General features: G+C 41.8%; 1 protein-coding gene across 3 annotated transcripts in view; it reads right to left on the bottom strand.

Annotated features, from left to right (window-relative positions):
* LOC110522376 (SAM and SH3 domain-containing protein 1) overlaps positions 1–23,087 on the bottom strand; it is a 295,924-nt gene that overhangs the window by 172,813 nt on the left and 100,024 nt on the right. The gene's annotated exons all lie outside the window — the stretch shown is intronic.

The raw sequence follows: 23,087 nt of genomic DNA, 5'->3' as shown, positions 1-23,087 counted from the left end.
TAAGTCTGATACACACACTAAGTCTGATACACACTCTCTCTGATACACACTCAGTCTGATACACACTCAGTCTGATACACACTGTCTGATACACACTCAGTCTGATACACACTCAGTCTGATACACACTCAGTCTGATACACACTCAGTCTGATACACACTCAGTCTGATACACACTCAGTCTGATACACACTCTGTCTGATACACACTCTGTCTGATACACACTCAGTCTGATACACACTCTGTCCGATACACTCTCAGTCTGATACACACTCTGTCTGATACACTCTCAGTCTGATACACACTCTGTCTGATACACACTCAGTCTGATACACACTCAGTCTGATACACACTCAGTCTCATACACACTCTGTCTGATACACACACTCTGTCTGATACCCACTCTGTCTGATACACACTCAGTCTGATTCACACTCTGTCTGATACACACTCAGTCTGATACACACTCAATCTGATACACACTCAGTCTGATACACACTCAGTCTGATACACACACAATCTGTATACTGGTACAACCCCACAACAGATCTCTCTCTCTCTCTCTCAGCTACAAGAGAGAATACGATGAGGAAAACAGAATAAGCCATTCTGGTGCTGTCATTGTATGACAGAGGCTCCTATAAATCCTCCTCTGAATGGGGGCCCTGGAGGCCCTCACAACCAGAGAACAGATAATACATTCAGCAGCATTAACATACAGGATCAAGTGCTGGGGTCAACTGTTTCAGCTTGTTCATCCAACGAGGGTGCTCAGACCTGTCAGCCCAGACCCAGCCCAACGCCCCCGATACGACAGGGAGCCAGTGAGCACCCTGGGTAATGCACACGACTCACACCGTCCATCCATCCGTCATTATAATAATATTCCTATTTAAATGCATGGACTCACTGCTACTTTGCTGCCGCAAGCCTCTTGTGTGGAGTGGGGTTCCTATTTAGACAGATGTGCAGATTCTTCTGCATAAATTCAGCACAGGTCACAATGTCACTGGTCTGTGAGGGGTTTTGAGGGTAATTTAGTTCACATGTGTAAGTAGATGTGCTGGTCTGCCTGTCTCTGCGGTCTGAAGTCATTTTAAATGTTGCTCTGCTAACAAAGCCTGCAGAGTTGGAAACATCCTCTTTGAAGACCGACACATTTCAATATGTTATGGACACTCTTATTGATCACTGTAACACATAAGGATAACCCCTTTATGTGGAAAAATAGGCCCTTTCCCAAAAGCCAGCCTGCAAAGTCTTGAATAGATTTGAATTTCCCATAGGTATGATGTGAATTTCCCATAGGTATGATGTGAATTTCCCATAGGTATGATGTGAATTTCCCATAGGTATGATGTGAATTTCCCATAGGTATGATGTGAATTTCCCATAGGTATGATATGAATTTCCCATAGGTATGATGTGAATTTCCCATAGGTATGATGTGAATTTCCCATAGGTATGATGTGAATTTCCCATAGGTATGATGTGAATTTCCCATAGGTATGATATGAATTTCCCATAGGTATGATATGAATTTCCCATAGGCATGATATGAATTTTGGAAAAATGTATACATTTCACACAGCCTTTCTCTGTATTGTTGAGTTTCATTTCTGCAGAGAAGTGATGTATTCGGCTGGTTCCAAGGCTGAAATGCTGCCCTGAGCGCAACACAGCCAACTGTGTTTTAAGTTCAAGCCTTCTATCAGAGGGGATTTCTTCAATGTCTTCTACAGCTGTGGATGCCTTTCTGGCAGACTGCTGAGGAAGGGAGGGACAGCAAACTGTGATGCTGAATAACATCCATATTAAACAAGGAACCTTTTCATGACGAATCCAAACTTTGACATGAAGTATACTGATAAAACCCTCAAACAGAGCTCTTGTCCATACTATTGTGGCAATTGATGTGTTGAAGGGCCACACATGTACACAGGGGCCACTGTTGACTGTTCAGTGAGCTGTTGAAAATAAGGGATGCGCTAGGCTGGGTAGTGAGCCCACTACCTCTAACCTTGCAGTATAACTAAAATACCCATACGCTTCCATTAAGGAGAACAGGAAATCCATGAGATCAGCCAAACCCACCCAAAAACAAGGAGGCACCATACTGTACCTCCATGCACTAATGCATTATTCATCTCCATGTCTGTTTAAAACATTGACACGATGCGGAAGAGGGGTTGTGTGCTCCATTGTGTGGTGCATTCTGTGCGGTCCATACTGTAATTAGCAGGCTACAGAGTACAGTACCAGTAATACGCCTGCTGTGAGGTCCAGGTCTGTTGGTCTCCTTCTCCACAGGTTCTAATGGAGCTGTTCCAGTCAGGGACCAGGAAGGAAAGATGATCAGTTCAGAGGGAAGCTCCACCCTCCCAGACCTCCCTCCCTCCCTAAAACTATCACATGATTGTCAGCGTGTGGAAAATATTTGGCATTCACATTCAGTGTTGTTGAGACCTCTCTGTTTTCTCCATGCAGTACTATCTCATTCTATCACACAGCCAGTCAAGAGGCAGAGTGGAGCTGATGGAGAAACAGCAGGGAAGAGACGGGGGGGCATTTAATTAAAGCTGCCACTATCAGCTCTGTCACCGGTTATAAAAGGCCCTTCTCTGAAGAGGAACAGTTATTTACACCTGATCTGTTGGCTCCACGTGGAGGTGTATAAGATATGCACAATCACACAGGAGAACATCCCCTGGCTGGTAACGCCATGATGAAAAGGGGGAATGGGGGAAAGGTCTCTCTCTCTCTTTCTCTCTCTGTGCCCTATGTGTCTGAAAGAGAGGGAATGAGTTATGCATAATCTTGCTACCATGAAACTGTGTTTCCACGGCCTCTGATATTCCCCACAGTCCAAATATCACAGAACACCAGGAGGAAATGTGTCCCAGCTCTGCCCAGCCCAAGCCCCTGAAGGGAAGGGGAAGGGGTGGAGGCACTCTGCCACAGAGGCACTGCTGGGTATCTCTCACCTCTGACCCCTGGGTGTGACAGAGAAAGTGGCGAACATATGGCAGCGCTAGTAGGGAGGTGGTGTCTGCCTGAGAGAGATAGGGAGAAGGAGAGAGAGAGAGAGAGAGAGAGAGAGAGAAAGAGAGAGAGAGAGAGAGAAAGAGAGAGAGAGAGAGAGAGAGAGAGAGAGACAGAGAGAGAGAGAGACAGAGAGAGAGAGAGAGAGAGAGAGAGAAAGAGAGAGAGAGAGAGAGAGAGAGAGAGAGAGAGAGAGAGAGAGAGAGAGAGAGAGAGAGAGAGAGAGAGAGAGAGAGAGAGAGAGAGAGAGAGAGAAAGAGAGAGAGAGAGAGAGAGAGAGAGAGACAGAGAGAGAGAGAGACAGAGAGAGAGTTTTGAGTTTTAGTGAAGTGAAGTGAAGTGCCAGCCTGAGCCCCATGGAAGCACCCTCCATGCCCAGGGTCACACTGGGCCCAGCACGGCCCCTGTAAGGTGATGGAGTGGGCAGGGTTGCCATGAGAGGACGAAGGGAGGGAGTGGGGTGGTATCGGCCTGGAGCAGAGCGAGGAGGCTGGAACAGCCAAAGTGACCTTCACACCTCAGTATTATACACATCAGGGGGACATATTACCGTACAGAATGAAATGTGGGAAATAACTTTGTCTTTATTTAGACTGTGTGTGTGTGTGTGTGTGTGTGTGTGTGTGTGTGTGTGTGTGTGTGACCGAACAGTGTGTTTTAATCTGAGCCAAGGAAAAGGGAAGTTTGCTGTCTGTGTAATCCCATTAAGGTTATAATCCCATCCTCCCTCCTCTGTCCTTCCAGCTCTCTTCGTTGTCCCCCACTCCATTTGGTTTGGATTTTTTTTTAAATGCCCTCAATGTACTACGGATATTAAATGTGTCTCTGTTGTCATGCTTATTGACTTGTTCAGAAGGGACTCCTGAATGTTTCATATTGTTCGAAAGCACCTTACAAAAACAATCACACACAGCTAGTCTGCCATTACAGTTACAGTTACACATCCTAACCATGTCCTGAGAACAAACAAATCAGTCAAACTACCTCTCTGTATTCCCTGCCTGGGGCTGTGTGATAAATCCTAGTCAGTGGGATGCTCTGAGGGGAGACAGGGCCCATCATGTTTAGTCTGTAGCAATAACAGATCAAAGAGCAGGTGCAGGCCCACATATCAGGACACTATCTGCACAGAGCTGCTGCCCAGCTAACTTACATTAGACACACACTGCACTGGCTGTACAGACACACAGGCAGAACTGCACACACACATGCACGCACACACACATATTCGAGCACACGCTCCCGTTTACCCGGGGTGTGTCTAGAGATCATACATCAGCCTCTATGATCGCAGCTTTGATCACATGAGTTCTCATCTGTCTCCGTATGGAAAAGTCACCAAACTATCTTCAAACTAGCCTCTGCACAAAAACAGTATTTGATTAGACAGACACTACAGACACCACAAGCAGTTTCTAAGTTCGAGGCTAAAGAGAGAGCACAGTGGCACAAGAAATCAAGTTGAAAGTTCCAAGAAACTTTCCTCGCAGACATTGAATCAGGATAACTCTCCCTAATGACCAGTAGTATAACTTACTGCTGCAGCTGAAACAGATATATTAACTACCTCTCCCTAATGACCAGTGATCACTAGTATAACTTACTGCTGCAGCTGAAACAGATATATTAACTACCTCTCCCTAATGACCAGTGATCACTAGTATAACTTACTGCTGCAGCTGAAACAGATATATTAACTACCTCTCCCTAATGACCAGTGATCACTAGTATAACTTACTGCTGCAGCTGAAACAGATATATTAACTACCTCTCCCTAATGACCAGTAGTATAACTTACTGCTGCAGCTGAAACAGATATATTAACTACCTCTCCCTAATGACCAGTGATCACTAATATAACTTACTGCTGCAGCTGAAACAGATATATTAACTACCTCTCCCTAATGACCAGTGATCACTAGTATAACTTACTGCTGCAGCTGAAACAGATATATTAACTACCTCTCCCTAATGACCAGTAGTATAACTTACTGCTGCAGCTGAAACAGATATATTAACTACCTCTCCCTAATGACCAGTGATCACTAATATAACTTACTGCTACAGCTGAAACAGATATATTAACTAACTCTCCCTAATGACCAGTGATCACTAATATAACTTACTGCTACAGCTGAAACAGATATATTAACTACCTCTCCCTAATGACCAGTGATCACTAATATAACTTACTGCTGCAGCTGAAACAGATATATTAACTACCTCTCCCTAATGACCAGTGATCACTAGTATAACTTACTGCTGCAGCTGAAACAGATATATTAACTACCTCTCCCTAATGACCAGTGATCACTAGTATAACTTACTGCTGCAGCTGAAACAGATATATTAACTACCTCTCCCTAATGACCAGTGATCACTAATATAACTTACTGCTGCAGCTGAAACAGATATATTAACTAACTCTCCCTAATGACCAGTGATCACTAGTATAACTTACTGCTGCAGCTGAAACAGATATATTAACTAACTCTCCCTAATGACCAGTGATCACTAGTATAACTTACTGCTGCAGCTGAAACAGATATATTAACTACCTCTCCCTAATGACCAGTGATCACTAATATAACTTACTGCTGCAGCTGAAACAGATATATTAACTAACTCTCCCTAATGACCAGTGATCACTAGTATAACTTACTGCTGCAGCTGAAACAGATATATTAACTAACTCTCCCTAATGACCAGTGATCACTAATATAACTTACTGCTGCAGCTGAAACAGATATATTAACTACCTCTCCCTAATGACCAGTGATCACTAGTATAACTTACTGCTGCAGCTGAAACAGATATATTAACTACCTCTCCCTAATGACCAGTGATCACTAATATAACTTACTGCTGCAGCTGAAACAGATATATTAACTACCTCTCCCTAATGACCAGTGATCACTAGTATAACTTACTGCTGCAGCTGAAACAGATATATTAACTACCTCTCCCTAATGACCAGTGATCACTAGTATAACTTACTGCTGCAGCTGAAACAGATATATTAACTACCTCTCCCTAATGACCAGTGATCACTAGTATAACTTACTGCTGCAGCTGAAACAGATATATTAACTAACTCTCCCTAATGACCAGTGATCACTAGTATAACTTACTGCTGCAGCTGAAACAGATATATTAACTACCTCTCCCTAATGACCAGTGATCACTAGTATAACTTACTGCTGCAGCTGAAACAGATATATTAACTAACTCTCCCTAATGACCAGTGATCACTAGTATAACTTACTGCTACAGCTGAAACAGATATATTAACTAACTCTCCCTAATGACCAGTGATCACTAGTATAACTTACTGCTGCAGCTGAAACAGATATATTAACTACCTCTCCCTAATGACCAGTGATCACTAATATAACTTACTGCTGCAGCTGAAACAGATATATTAACTACCTCTCCCTAATGACCAGTGATCACTAATATAACTTACTGCTGCAGCTGAAACAGATATATTAACTACCTCTCCCTAATGACCAGTGATCACTAATATAACTTACTGCTACAGCTGAAACAGATATATTAACTACCTCTCCCTAATGACCAGTGATCACTAGTATAACTTACTGCTGCAGCTGAAACAGATATATTAACTACCTCTCCCTAATGACCAGTGATCACTAATATAACTTACTGCTACAGCTGAAACAGATATATTAACTAACTCTCCCTAATGACCAGTGATCACTAATATAACTTACTGCTACAGCTGAAACAGATATATTAACTACCTCTCCCTAATGACCAGTGATCACTAGTATAACTTACTGCTGCAGCTGAAACAGATATATTAACTACCTCTCCCTAATGACCAGTGATCACTAGTATAACTTACTGCTGCAGCTGAAACAGATATATTAACTACCTCTCCCTAATGACCAGTGATCACTAATATAACTTACTGCTACAGCTGAAACAGATATATTAACTACCTCTCCCTAATGACCAGTGATCACTAGTATAACTTACTGCTGCAGCTGAAACAGATATATTAACTACATCTCCCTAATGACCAGTGATCACTAGTATAACTTACTGCTGCAGCTGAAACAGATATATTAACTACCTCTCCCTAATGACCAGTGATCACTAATATAACTTACTGCTGCAGCTGAAACAGATATATTAACTACCTCTCCCTAATGACCAGTGATCACTAGTATAACTTACTGCTGCAGCTGAAACAGATATATTAACTACCTCTCCCTAATGACCAGTGATCACTAATATAACTTACTGCTGCAGCTGAAACAGATATATTAACTACCTCTCCCTAATGACCAGTGATCACTAGTATAACTTACTGCTGCAGCTGAAACAGATATATTAACTAACTCTCCCTAATGACCAGTGATCACTAGTATAACTTACTGCTGCAGCTGAAACAGATATATTAACTACCTCTCCCTAATGACCAGTGATCACTAATATAACTTACTGCTGCAGCTGAAACAGATATATTAACTACCTCTCCCTAATGACCAGTGATCACTAGTATAACTTACTGCTGCAGCTGAAACAGATATATTAACTACCTCTCCCTAATGACCAGTAGTATAACTTACTGCTGCAGCTGAAACAGATATATTAACTACCTCTCCCTAATGACCAGTGATCACTAGTATAACTTACTGCTGCAGCTGAAACAGATATATTAACTACCTCTCCCTAATGACCAGTGATCACTAATATAACTTACTGCTGCAGCTGAAACAGATATATTAACTAACTCTCCCTAATGACCAGTGATCACTAGTATAACTTACTGCTGCAGCTGAAACAGATATATTAACTACCTCTCCCTAATGACCAGTGATCACTAGTATAACTTACTGCTGCAGCTGAAACAGATATATTAACTACCTCTCCCTAATGACCAGTGATCACTAGTATAACTTACTGCTGCAGCTGAAACAGATATATTAACTACCTCTCCCTAATGACCAGTAGTATAACTTACTGCTGCAGCTGAAACAGATATATTAACTACCTCTCCCTAATGACCAGTGATCACTAGTATAACTTACTGCTACAGCTGAAACAGATATATTAACTACCTCTCCCTAATGACCAGTGATCACTAGTATAACTTACTGCTGCAGCTGAAACAGATATATTAACTACCTCTCCCTAATGACCAGTGATCACTAATATAACTTACTGCTACAGCTGAAACAGATATATTAACTACCTCTCCCTAATGACCAGTGATCACTAGTATAACTTACTGCTGCAGCTGAAACAGATATATTAACTACCTCTCCCTAATGACCAGTGATCACTAATATAACTTACTGCTACAGCTGAAACAGATATATTAACTACCTCTCCCTAATGACCAGTGATCACTAATATAACTTACTGCTGCAGCTGAAACAGATATATTAACTAACTCTCCCTAATGACCAGTGATCACTAATATAACTTACTGCTGCAGCTGAAACAGATATATTAACTAACTCTCCCTAATGACCAGTAGTATAACTTACTGCTGCAGCTGAAACAGATATATTAACTACCTCTCCCTAATGACCAGTGATCACTAGTATAACTTACTGCTGCAGCTGAAACAGATATATTAACTACCTCTCCCTAATGACCAGTGATCACTAATATAACTTACTGCTGCAGCTGAAACAGATATATTAACTACCTCTCCCTAATGACCAGTAGTATAACTTACTGCTGCAGCTGAAACAGATATATTAACTACCTCTCCCTAATGACCAGTGATCACTAGTATAACTTACTGCTACAGCTGAAACAGATATATTAACTACCTCTCCCTAATGACCAGTGATCACTAGTATAACTTACTGCTGCAGCTGAAACAGATATATTAACTACCTCTCCCTAATGACCAGTGATCACTAATATAACTTACTGCTGCAGCTGAAACAGATATATTAACTACCTCTCCCTAATGACCAGTGATCACTAATATAACTTACTGCTGCAGCTGAAACAGATATATTAACTACCTCTCCCTAATGACCAGTGATCACTAATATAACTTACTGCTGCAGCTGAAACAGATATATTAACTACCTCTCCCTAATGACCAGTGATCACTAATATAACTTACTGCTACAGCTGAAACAGATATATTAACTACCTCTCCCTAATGACCAGTGATCACTAATATAACTTACTGCTGCAGCTGAAACAGATATATTAACTACCTCTCCCTAATGACCAGTGATCACTAATATAACTTACTGCTGCAGCTGAAACAGATATATTAACTACCTCTCCCTAATGACCAGTGATCACTAGTATAACTTACTGCTGCAGCTGAAACAGATATATTAACTACCTCTCCCTAATGACCAGTGATCACTAATATAACTTACTGCTGCAGCTGAAACAGATATATTAACTACCTCTCCCTAATGACCAGTGATCACTAGTATAACTTACTGCTGCAGCTGAAACAGATATATTAACTACCTCTCCCTAATGACCAGTGATCACTAATATAACTTACTGCTGCAGCTGAAACAGATATATTAACTACCTCTCCCTAATGACCAGTGATCACTAGTATAACTTACTGCTGCAGCTGAAACAGATATATTAACTACCTCTCCCTAATGACCAGTAGTATAACTTACTGCTGCAGCTGAAACAGATATATTAACTACCTCTCCCTAATGACCAGTGATCACTAATATAACTTACTGCTGCAGCTGAAACAGATATATTAACTACCTCTCCCTAATGACCAGTGATCACTAGTATAACTTACTGCTGCAGCTGAAACAGATATATTAACTACCTCTCCCTAATGACCAGTGATCACTAGTATAACTTACTGCTACAGCTGAAACAGATATATTAACTACCTCTCCCTAATGACCAGTGATCACTAATATAACTTACTGCTGCAGCTGAAACAGATATATTAACTACCTCTCCCTAATGACCAGTGATCACTAATATAACTTACTGCTACAGCTGAAACAGATATATTAACTACCTCTCCCTAATGACCAGTGATCACTAGTATAACTTACTGCTGCAGCTGAAACAGATATATTAACTACCTCTCCCTAATGACCAGTGATCACTAGTATAACTTACTGCTGCAGCTGAAACAGATATATTAACTAACTCTCCCTAATGACCAGTGATCACTAGTATAACTTACTGCTGCAGCTGAAACAGATATATTAACTACCTCTCCCTAATGACCAGTGATCACTAATATAACTTACTGCTACAGCTGAAACAGATATATTAACTAACTCTCCCTAATGACCAGTGATCACTAATATAACTTACTGCTGCAGCTGAAACAGATATATTAACTACCTCTCCCTAATGACCAGTGATCACTAATATAACTTACTGCTACAGCTGAAACAGATATATTAACTAACTCTCCCTAATGACCAGTGATCACTAATATAACTTACTGCTGCAGCTGAAACAGATATATTAACTACCTCTCCCTAATGACCAGTGATCACTAGTATAACTTACTGCTACAGCTGAAACAGATATATTAACTACCTCTCCCTAATGACCAGTGATCACTAATATAACTTACTGCTGCAGCTGAAACAGATATATTAACTAACTCTCCCTAATGACCAGTGATCACTAATATAACTTACTGCTACAGCTGAAACAGATATATTAACTACCTCTCCCTAATGACCAGTGATCACTAGTATAACTTACTGCTGCAGCTGAAACAGATATATTAACTACCTCTCCCTAATGACCAGTGATCACTAGTATAACTTACTGCTGCAGCTGAAACAGATATATTAACTACCTCTCCCTAATGACCAGTGATCACTAATATAACTTACTGCTACAGCTGAAACAGATATATTAACTAACTCTCCCTAATGACCAGTGATCACTAATATAACTTACTGCTGCAGCTGAAACAGATATATTAACTACCTCTCCCTAATGACCAGTGATCACTAATATAACTTACTGCTACAGCTGAAACAGATATATTAACTACCTCTCCCTAATGACCAGTGATCACTAATATAACTTACTGCTGCAGCTGAAACAGATATATTAACTACCTCTCCCTAATGACCAGTGATCACTAATATAACTTACTGCTACAGCTGAAACAGATATATTAACTACCTCTCCCTAATGACCAGTGATCACTAGTATAACTTACTGCTGCAGCTGAAACAGATATATTAACTACCTCTCCCTAATGACCAGTGATCACTAATATAACTTACTGCTGCAGCTGAAACAGATATATTAACTACCTCTCCCTAATGACCAGTGATCACTAGTATAACTTACTGCTGCAGCTGAAACAGATATATTAACTACCTCTCCCTAATGACCAGTGATCACTAGTATAACTTACTGCTGCAGCTGAAACAGATATATTAACTACCTCTCCCTAATGACCAGTGATCACTAGTATAACTTACTGCTGCAGCTGAAACAGATATATTAACTACCTCTCCCTAATGACCAGTAGTATAACTTACTGCTGCAGCTGAAACAGATATATTAACTACCTCTCCCTAATGACCAGTGATCACTAGTATAACTTACTGCTGCAGCTGAAACAGATATATTAACTAACTCTCCCTAATGACCAGTGATCACTAGTATAACTTACTGCTGCAGCTGAAACAGATATATTAACTACCTCTCCCTAATGACCAGTGATCACTAGTATAACTTACTGCTGCAGCTGAAACAGATATATTAACTAACTCTCCCTAATGACCAGTGATCACTAGTATAACTTACTGCTGCAGCTGAAACAGATATATTAACTACCTCTCCCTAATGACCAGTGATCACTAATATAACTTACTGCTGCAGCTGAAACAGATATATTAACTACCTCTCCCTAATGACCAGTGATCACTAGTATAACTTACTGCTACAGCTGAAACAGATATCATGGGTATACGTGAATGTAATACAGGCATGCGAGGATGGTGTATTTCTGATGATACCGGAGTATGTTGATGAATCAGAGACAAAGCATTGAAACCTGGCAGCTGAAGAGGTCTAATGATAACCTGCTAGACAGCTGACACAGACATGCAGACACACACACGCACACACACAGACAGATACACAAACACACAAACAGACACACCGACAGACAGACTCTCCTCCGTGCTACACGCCTGTGGCCTCAGCCTGCATCACACACATGCACGCATACGCACACCGTGCATTGGAAACACTTCAGTTAAACATCAAAAGAGATGATCGATGACACCTACCTACCGCCGCAGGAATGCCAGTTAGTCAACTCTTCTGAACTCGTGTGAGAATGACAACATTCCATCACGATCGGTTATCATATCAAACAGTAAATAAATAGATTGGATCAAAACCTTGAAGGCGTAGTAATAACACCTCCAGATAAGGTATTTAATTACATTTGGGATGGGATTCATCATTCTGTCAGAGTGGGTTAGGCAGGGTACGAGGTGCAGTGAAGACTAAAGGTATTTTGTTCAGGCATCCATGTTCCAAGAGGAACCACAAGAACAAGCTTGGATACAGTTCCTATTCTGAGAATGTACGCAGCCAGAACGGCCTCAGGTTCCCATCAGTCTGACTTAACTCAAGACATAAGGAACAAGAACGCTGGAGCTGAAGGAAACCAAGTGAGTCAGGAGTTGTTTTGGTGAAAGAGTAGATGTTCAGGCTAATATTTCTCTTCGCAATAGCTTTTGAGTTTGGATAGAGAGAGGATTACTTCACCCATTCCATTTTTTTGGCACAATCCAAAACTATAGCAGAGGTGACAAATACAGGACCGTGACCATTCTGTGGTAGCTTAATATTCCTTTGTTCTTCAGATTGCAGTGTGCACTGTTAATCAAATGTATTAGTGTACTGTTTGGGAATTATTAAGATGCTTTCTGGCTGTGATTAGATATACCATCCACTTGTTTAATACAGAAATCAATAAACTTCCTTTCAATTAAAGTTGAATGGCAGTGCTGCCACACACACACACACACACACACACACACACACACACACACACACACACACACACACACAGAGAGAAGGAACAGAAAATCAGTGTCGTGTTTGTGGCATTGGACAGACTCAATAGCGTAATGAATAGGGAGATGTGGAGGGCAGACATGGTGACATGTTGTATCTAGGACAGAACAGGGACCCAGGGGTTCATCCAGGTCCATAATACAGCTCAATCCCCACCACAACCCCTCTCAGTCACTGTCATCACAAAAGCACCCCACAGCTTTCTCCTACTGTGTTGGCTGGTGTTACCCGTGCTATAGGCCTGTGCTGTTGTTCAACATGGATACTACTTTCTTTGGATTAGAACTAGCTATAATGTAAATGTGAATGATTGTTAAGTTACTTTATATGACCATGTCCATGTGGCTGAAGCAGTGGAGTGATATGGGGGGGAATGCTCTGATTGTTTCAGTTAGGTGTGTGTGTGTGTGTGTATGTGTGTGTGTGTGTGTGTGTGTGTGTGTGTGTGTGTGTGTGTGTGTGTGTGTGTGTGTGTGTGTGTGTACGTGTTTAACTATTCTTGTGGGGACTAGTACAAACTAGAAAAAATAAATCCATTATTTATTTTAGACAGGTCTAAACAAACATGATATGAAGAAAATGTAGTCTATTTCATAAGAAAAGAATAGTGTACTTTGAGTTATTAATGTAACTTTAGTTGTTCTACAAACGTTGTGCTATATGTTTAGATTTTTGACACATTGTAAGGCTGCATGATGAGACTCTAATGATGATTTGAAAAAAGTAACTTGAAAGGCATGAGCTCTGCTTTGTTTTTTGAGCAGGCTGCACACACTCCAACAGTCTCTCATTCACAATTTGACAAGCACTTGATAATGCCTCGAATTTCACGACGGCATCCCCTTTGTGGTCATAATGCACCCTACAAAAGCCATGCCTTTTGCGGGTCGGTGTGCTGCGTTGTTCCCTTCTCCCTGAGTGTACTGCGCAATCCGAAGCACCTCTCACTCACAAGGCTCTCCATCACATGATTGGGTATTTCTCAAAGGCTACAAGTGAAGACAGACACAATGGGGACGCAACTGCGCGCGTCCTTATCCAATTCCGAAGTGCATATTGAAGATATTGGAAGAACTGTCCATATTTACTTTTCATCAGCCAACAAGATGAGTAACGAACAGAAAAAGCACTAGCCTATGTCAATCTACTATCCCCCATAGTTTTTTATGCAGGGTGATGCAACAGGGTAGAACGTTTAGCTTAAAATGTTTATAAACTATTAGACTATTTCTTCACATTATAAACACAACGATGAGCACACTGCAGTAGGCTATAAGCATGAATATTCCATTAGCAGGAAAACACCATTATCAGTGACCGCAAATGTGATTATGCAGGTAATGCTTTTATTATAAAGGTGCATTTGTAGGCTGAAAATGTACTTCCCCAAACTTGAAACTCACATGCTGTGTATGTATGTCAGTTAGGCTTTACACCCCTTGTAAAACAGATTAATGTGCTTCATTTGAATAAGTTATTTGGCCACTTTAGTTGTAATACAAACCTTATCAAAACATATAGGCCTATGGGCTAGGCTACATGTGCGGCTTTGATTAGAAAAATTCAAGGCAGTTTCTTATGCTGGGCATCATTTACAAATGATCATATAAAATTCACAAGTGATAGGCTAATATTGTCACCCATCAGACTATTCTTGATTTTTGTCGTTACATTAGCGATGCAAATATGAATTTTTTTAGAGGGAAAAAATACGTATAATCTATGCATTTAAATAGCGAATGGAGGACGCTTTTCCTGTGGTTCATTTTCATGCCAGCCAGGGAGGCTATACACCTGTGGTAAAGATAAACAATATGCTTAATATTAGGAAAGTTGAGAAATAAATATAATAGGTCTAGTCTATAGCAAGCTGATGGGATCCTCCTCTTTTTAGTAGAGGCCACAACTCTGTTTTCTCGCCAATTGCATAGCCTATAGAAATGTTGCGCAACATTTCCTCATGGTCTCTCATGAAGTGTTTGGTTAGATTTTCGACACATTTGCATTGATGTCAGAGTGATTAGAGGGACAACAAAGTGCTGAGTACCAGGCAGTTAGCAAGCTTGGTAGGCTACTAATGACCATCAGCAGCATCAGAGCTTGGAGAAGCCTAATTACTGTGACTAAAAAGTCACGTGGAATTTTAATGCCTTCATGACTCGTGTCCCCAGAAGGTCAAATGCTATTTCTAGGGGATTTAGGGTTAAGGTTAGAATTAGGTTTAGGGTTAGGAGCTAGGGTTAGGTTTTAGAAAAATAGCATTTGACCTTGTGGGAGAGGGAGAGAGAGGGCGAGAGGGAGGGAGAGCGGGAGAGAGGGAGGGAGAGAGGGAGAGAGGGAGAGAGGGAGAGAGAGAGAGAGAGAGAGAGAGAGAGAGAGAGAGAGGGAGAGAGGGAGAGAGAGTAAACAGCTGTGAAAATAAATCTCAGATATCTTTAATAAGAGCTGATATTACTGGCTGTGACCTCAGTCTGCAACCTCAGGGCCTGGGCCTATTGTGATTGGCTATTGCTTGTTTACACACAGCTCCATGGTTATTACTGAGGCCCCCCGTCAGGCCCAGCAGGACACCAATGCATTGTGGGACACAGCGGTGGAGCTATCTAACTGGATGAGGGGCGAGGAGGCAGAGGAAGAGAGGAGATACAAAAAGAAGGGATAAAAAAGTCTCTCCTGCTGTGAAGCAGCACCTCTCTGCTCTCTCTCTCAATTCAATTCAAATAATTTCAAAGGGCTTTATTGGCATGGGAAACATATGTTTGCCAAAGCAAATGAAATGCATAAACAAAAGTGAAATAAACAATACAAAGTGAACAGTAAATATTACCCTCACACAAGTTCCAAAAGAATAAGGACATATATTTCAAATGTCATATTATGTCTATATACAGTGTTGTAACGATGCACAAACTGTTAAGGAAAATAAATATGGGTTTTATTTACAATGGTGTTTGTTGTTCACTGGTTGCCCACAAATCTTGCTGCTGTGATTGCATGCTGTGGTATTTCACCCAATAGATATGGGAGTTTATCAAAATGTGATTTTATTTTGAATTCTTTGTGGATCTGTGTAATCTGAGGGAAATATGTGTGTCTAATATGGTCATACATTTGTCAGAATGTTAGGAAGTGCAGCTCAGTTTTCACCACATTTTGTGGGCAGTGAGCACATAGCCTATCTTCTCTTGAGAGCCATGTCTGCCTACGGCGACCTTAATAGCAAGGCTATGCTCACTGAGTCTACATAGTCAAAGCTTTCCTTAATTGTGGGTCAGTCACAGTGGTCAGGTATTCTGCCACTGTGTACTCTCTGTTTAGGGCCAAAAAACATTCTAGTTTGCTCAGTTTTTTTTGTTAATTCTTTCCAATGTGTCAAGTAATTATCTTTTTTTTTTCTCATGATATGGTTGGGTCTAATTGTGGTGCTGTCCTGGGGCTCTGTGGGGTCTGTTTGGGTTTGTGAACAGAGACCCAGAACCAGCTTGCTTAGGGGACTCATCTCCAGGTTAATCTCTCTGTAGGTGATGGCTTTGTTATGGAAGGTTTGGGAATCGCTTCCTTTTAGGTGGTTGTAGAATTTAACAACTCTTTTCTGGATTTTGATAATTAACCGGTATCGGACTAATTCTGCTCTGCATGCATTAATTGGTGTTTTATGTTGTACACAGAGGATATTTTTGTTGTTTTTGTTGTTTGTCCCATTTTGTGAATTCTTGGTTGGTGATCGGACCCCTGAACTCACAACCACAAATGGCAATGGGTTCTATAACTGATTCAAGTATTTTTAGCCAGATCTTAATTGGTATGTCAAATGTTATGTTATTTTTGACTGCATAGAAGGCCCTTCTTGCCTTGTCTCTCAGATCGTTCACAGCTTTGTGGAAGTTAGCTGTGGTGCTGATGTTTAGGCAGAGGTATGTATAGTTTTTTTGTGTGCTCTAGTGCAACAGTGTCTAGATGGAATTTGTATTAGTGGTCCTGGCAACTGGACCTTTGTTGGAACACCATTATTTTTGTCTTACTGAGATTTACTGTCAGTGCCCAGGTCTGACAGAATCTGTGCAGAAGATCTACGTGCTGCTGTAAGCTCTCCTTGGTTGGGGACAGAAGCACCAGATCATCAGGAAACAGTAGACATTTGACTTCAGATTCTAGTAGGGTGAGGTCGGGTGCTGCAGATGGTGTCCTTGCCAATTCGTTGATCTATATGTTGAAGAGGGTGGGGCTTAAGCTGCATCCCTGTCTCACCCCACGGCCCTGTGGAAAGAAATGTGTGTGTTTTTTTTGCCAATTTTAACCTCACACTTGTTGTTTGTGTGTAGCAGACCCTCATGCAGACCCTCAACAAAGCATGAGAATACTTTGCCTTTGTTTTGGTTTGTTTGCTTGTCAATTAGGGTGTGCAGTGTGAATATGTGGTCTGTCATACAGTAATTTGGTTAAAAGCCAATTTGACATTTGCTCAGTACATTGTTTTCACTGAGGAAATGTACAAGTCTTCTGTTAATGGTAATGCAGAAGATTATCCAAATGTTGCTGTTGACATATCCCACGGTAGTAACTGTGGTAAAATTTGTCTCCACTTTTGAGGATTGGGGTTATCAGTCCTTGGTTCCAAATATTGGGGAAGATGCCAGAGCTGAGGATGATGTTAAAGAGTTTAAGCATAGTTGATGCCATTGCCACCACAGGCCTTTTTGGGTTGGAGGGTTTGTGTTTTGTCCTGTAGTTCCTTTAATATAATTGGAGAATCCAGTGGGTTCTGGTAGTCTTTAATAGTTGATTCTAAGATTTGTAATTGATCACGTAATTGTTTTTACTGTTTGTTCTTTTTATAGAGCCAAAAAGATTGGAGAAGTGGTTTATCCACATATCTCCGTGTTTGTTTAGTGTGTTCCAATGTTCCCTGAAGTGGTTAGATTCTATGGATTCTTCAATTACGTCAAACTGATTTCTGATGTGTTGTTCCTCCTTTTTCCGTAGTGTATTTCTGTATTGCTTTAGTGTTTCACCATAGTGAAGGCGTAGACTCAGGCTTTCTGGGTTCTCTATGTTTTTTGGTTGGATAGGTATCTCAATTTATTTCTTAGGTTGTTTTGTCATAGTTCTGTCTGTCTCTCTCTTTCCCTCAAAGTGTACTTTCTGATTAAGGTTCCTAGTCCAGCACCAACAAACTGACCCATATAATATTCAACACTCTCCTTCCCAGAGAGAGTACCATGGTTAACAAAGCTCATTCTCCTCACCGATTTTCTTCACTAAGCTAAAAACCCCTCTGCTCAAAGCATAGCCCCTGTCACAAAGCCTAACCACAGCTTCTGCACACACCAAAGAACTTCAATGGGACAGCGTTCTGACTGATCTCTTCTAATTCTGTTTCTGTTTCATCTGCAGATAACATGGCGCTGCACATGAACTATTCTGTACCTCATCCAAAATATCGTTGAGCTGATGCAAATTCATAAAAATCTATCTCAAATCATGGTGTTCTTGATGAATATTTTATCTTCATCTTAATCATCAAGGGGGAATATTCAGGATTATTTTTGGTTTTAGTTAAAAGTTCTGACTCTAAAGCACTTTTGGGTAGATCCTAAAGAGGATAGGCTACATAGTAAAGATATCAAAATACTGCAAAATGAATGCATAATTAAAAAGAAAGAAAAAATCATTGAAATGTCCTTAACATCAAAGGACATTTTAGAAATGTTAGAAATATTGTGTAGCAAGCTTGAACACTGGGGGACAGGAAGCCTAGTGGATACGAGTGTTGGGCTAGTAACTGAAAGGTTGCTGGTTCAAATCCCGAGCCCAAAAGGTGAAAAATCTGCCGATGGGCTCTTGAGGCAAGGTAAAAGTGTCTACTTCTAAACAATGTAAATGTAATGAGTGTTATAAGCTAGTTTTAGGTCAAAACATACTTTTGACTTACTTACTTACTTACTTAACCTCTCTCCTCAAACAATAGCATGGTATTTTTTCACTGTAATAGCTACAGTATTTTCCTCTTCCTATCTCGATGAACATAGGGTAGTAAAGTTCTCCAACGTTGCCTGTCTTGGGCTGCTTGTTTATGCGTCAAGTCATGACAAGCGGATCTAGTAAAGGTTTCTGTAGCAAGCCCTGTTTTATGTGTTGTGGGAGTTAGCCCCACGCACAACCACTAACCTGGAGGACCAGGGACATTTAGCACCAACTGTTATCTGGTGCATGACACTGGAATTTACTTTGTTATAGGAAACAAGCCTCATATACCCTCAATATTCTAATAAAAATAAAGGAATGCATTTCTTAACACCACCTTGTTATCTTGTCCCAATTATGTCGTAGTAATTATAGCATTAGAGCATATCCTACAGGGTCATTACATTGTAAATGTAGGATGACTTCATTAGCGATTCAATATGATTATGCGCCAGTGTTTCCAATAAAGGTTACACACAGTAACACACAGTATCACACACACAGTACCACACAGCACCACACAGTACCACACACACAGTAACACACAGTAACACACAGTACCACACACACAGTACCACACACACAGTAACACACAGTACCACACCCACAGTACCACACAGTACCACACACACAGTACCACACAGCACCACACACACAGTACCACACAGCACCACACAGTACCACACACACAGTACCACACACACAGTACCACACAGCACCACACAGTACCACACACACAGTACCACACAGTATCACACACACAGTACCACACACAGTACCACACAGTATCACACACACAGTACCACACACACAGTACCACACAGCACCACACAGTACCACACACACAGTACCACACAGTATCACACACACAGTACCACACACACAGTACCACACACACAGTACCACACAGCACCACACAGTACCACACACACAGTACCACACAGCACCACACACACAGTACCACAAAGTACCACACACACAGTACCACACAGCACCACACACACAGTACCACACAGCACCACACACACAGTACCACACAGTAGCACACACACAGTACCACACACACAGTAACACACAGTACCACACACACAGTAACACACACACAGTACCACACAGTACCACACACACAGTAACACACAGTACCACACAGTACCACACAGCACCACACAGTACCACACACACAGTACCACACAGTATCACACACACAGTACCACACACACAGTACCACACACACACAGTAACACACAGTACCACACACACAGTAACACACACACAGTACCACACAGTACCACACACACAGTACCACACACACAGTAACACACAGTAACACACAGTACCACACAGTACCACGCAGCACCACACAGTACCACACACACAGTACCACACACACAGTACCACACAGTATCACACACAAAGTACCACACACACAGTAACACACAGTACCACACACACAGTAACACACACACAGTACCACACCGTACCACACACACAGTAACACACAGTACCACACAGTACCACACACACAGTACCACACCCACAGTACCACACACACACACACACACAGTAACACCCACACAGTAACACACAGTACCACACAGCACCACACAGTACCACACACACAGTACCACACAGTATCACACACACAGTACCACACACACAGTACCACACACACACAGTAACACACAGTACCACACACACAGTACCACACACACAGTAACACACAGTACCACACACACAGTAACACACACACAGTACCACACAGTACCACACACACAGTAACACACAGTACCACACAGTACCACACAGCACCACACAGTACCACACACACAGTACCACACAGTATCACACACACAGTACCACACACACAGTACCACACACACACAGTAACACACAGTACCACACACACAGTAACACACACACAGTACCACACAGTACCACACACACAGTACCACACACACAGTAACACACAGTAACACACAGTACCACACAGTACCACGCAGCACCACACAGTACCACACACACAGTACCACACACACAGTACCACACAGTATCACACACAAAGTACCACACACACAGTAACACACAGTACCACACACACGGTAACACACACACAGTACCACACCGTACCACACACACAGTAACACACAGTACCACACAGTACCACACACACAGTACCACACCCACAGTACCACACACACACACACACAGTAACACCCACACAGTAACACACAGTACCACACAGCACCACACAGTACCACACACACAGTACCACACAGTATCACACACACAGTACCACACACACAGTACCACACACACAGTACCACACAGTACCACACACAGTACCACACACACAGTAACACACAGTACTACACACACAGTACCACACAGTACCACACCCACAGTACCACACACCCACAGTAACACACACACAGTAACACACAGTACCACACACACAGTACCACACACACAGTACCACACAGTACCACACAGTACCACACAGTATCACACAGTACCACACACACAGTACCACACAGTACCACACACACAGTACCACAGTACCACACACACAGTACCACACAGTATCACACAGTACCACACAGTATCACACAGTATCAAACCGTACCACACAGTATCACACAGTACCACACAGTATCACACAGTATCAAACCGTATCACACAGTATCACACAGTACCACACAGTACCACACAGTATCACACAGTACCACACAGTATCACACAGTACCACACAGTACCACACAGTATCACACAGTACCACACAGTATCACACAGTACCACACAGTATCACACAGTACCACACAGTATCACACAGTATCACACTGTATCAAGTATAAGAACATAAAAGGCTGGGTATCATCATGTCCATAAACAGACTAACCATATCAAAGACAAGCCTAACACAGAGACAAAAATGTTTTTAACGTGAAATAAGGCTTTGATTCCAACTGGATCAGGACCAACAGGTCACATTCCAGAGTTTTTCAGGGGATTAATCATGCATTCCTCTCACTGTGCTCTCTGCATCACGCTTCTCTACCACTCTGCCATTCCCAGGAGTGTCATTCTCCTCATTATTCTCATCAAGGTGTCGTCCCTAGAACATTGACTTAGCCTGTGAAGTATTTATGGCAATAGTTGTTGTAACCACCAAAATACAAATTGCAGAGAGATGAGTCGGTCTTTGAAAACATGCTGTTTTGCAAGGCAAGCGTTGGTCTAAATGAAGCGTCTCAGCGTCTCAGCAGAACAAAACAACCCGGAGAGAACCAAGACACACAGCCATTTAAGCAGCACTGCAGCTCTTTGTTACGGGAAGAAGAATCCATTACAGGCAGAACAAGAAGACCATCCCACCTGATGCACCTCTCCTAACCTAGATTTCAACTGAGCCGTGCTCTGACTGAGAACACGATGCTCTGCTCCATTCCCTTCACTCAACACGGACACATACTGCAACACAAACACAAGTCAGCCAGCTGTCTGCTAGAGCAAACAAAGCTAATGCAATATGCTACAGCTAGTGTCAGTCCTACACCTGTGATAACAGAGACACTGGACAGGAGTCTTCTGGAGAGGAAGTCTACAGTCTGACAACTGGTGGGGGAAATAAGGGGTTAGAAAGGGTAAGGGAGGTAACGGGGGAGATAGGGTGAGGCCGGGAAGATACTGCCCTCTCTGGGAGATAGAGGACATTATCTCCCTCAGCCTGTCTCCTCTAGCCCTAGCTGCCCTGGGGGTTTAGAGGGGAATGAGAGGCCAGTGATGAGGTCTACAGCCCAGTTCTACTGTGTTTTCTATGGGCCAGTGGTGCTCAGCCAAGCAAGCTCATGGTGAGAGATAGATAATGGAGGACAGCTCTCTCTGCCAAGTCCTCAGAGGCGCAGCACACTCCAGAGACTGAGTGGGAGCTCATATACTGGGGAAGAAAGGTGTGATGAAAGTGCCTCCTCCTCAATACATTCACTGATCTAGTCATCAAAGAACACTGCATGA

This window comes from Oncorhynchus mykiss, chromosome 4, assembly GCF_013265735.2.
Source record: "Oncorhynchus mykiss isolate Arlee chromosome 4, USDA_OmykA_1.1, whole genome shotgun sequence".
NCBI lineage: Eukaryota > Metazoa > Chordata > Actinopteri > Salmoniformes > Salmonidae > Oncorhynchus > Oncorhynchus mykiss.
Note: the sequence above shows the minus strand (reverse complement) of the source record. Positions and strands in the feature narration are given on the sequence as shown.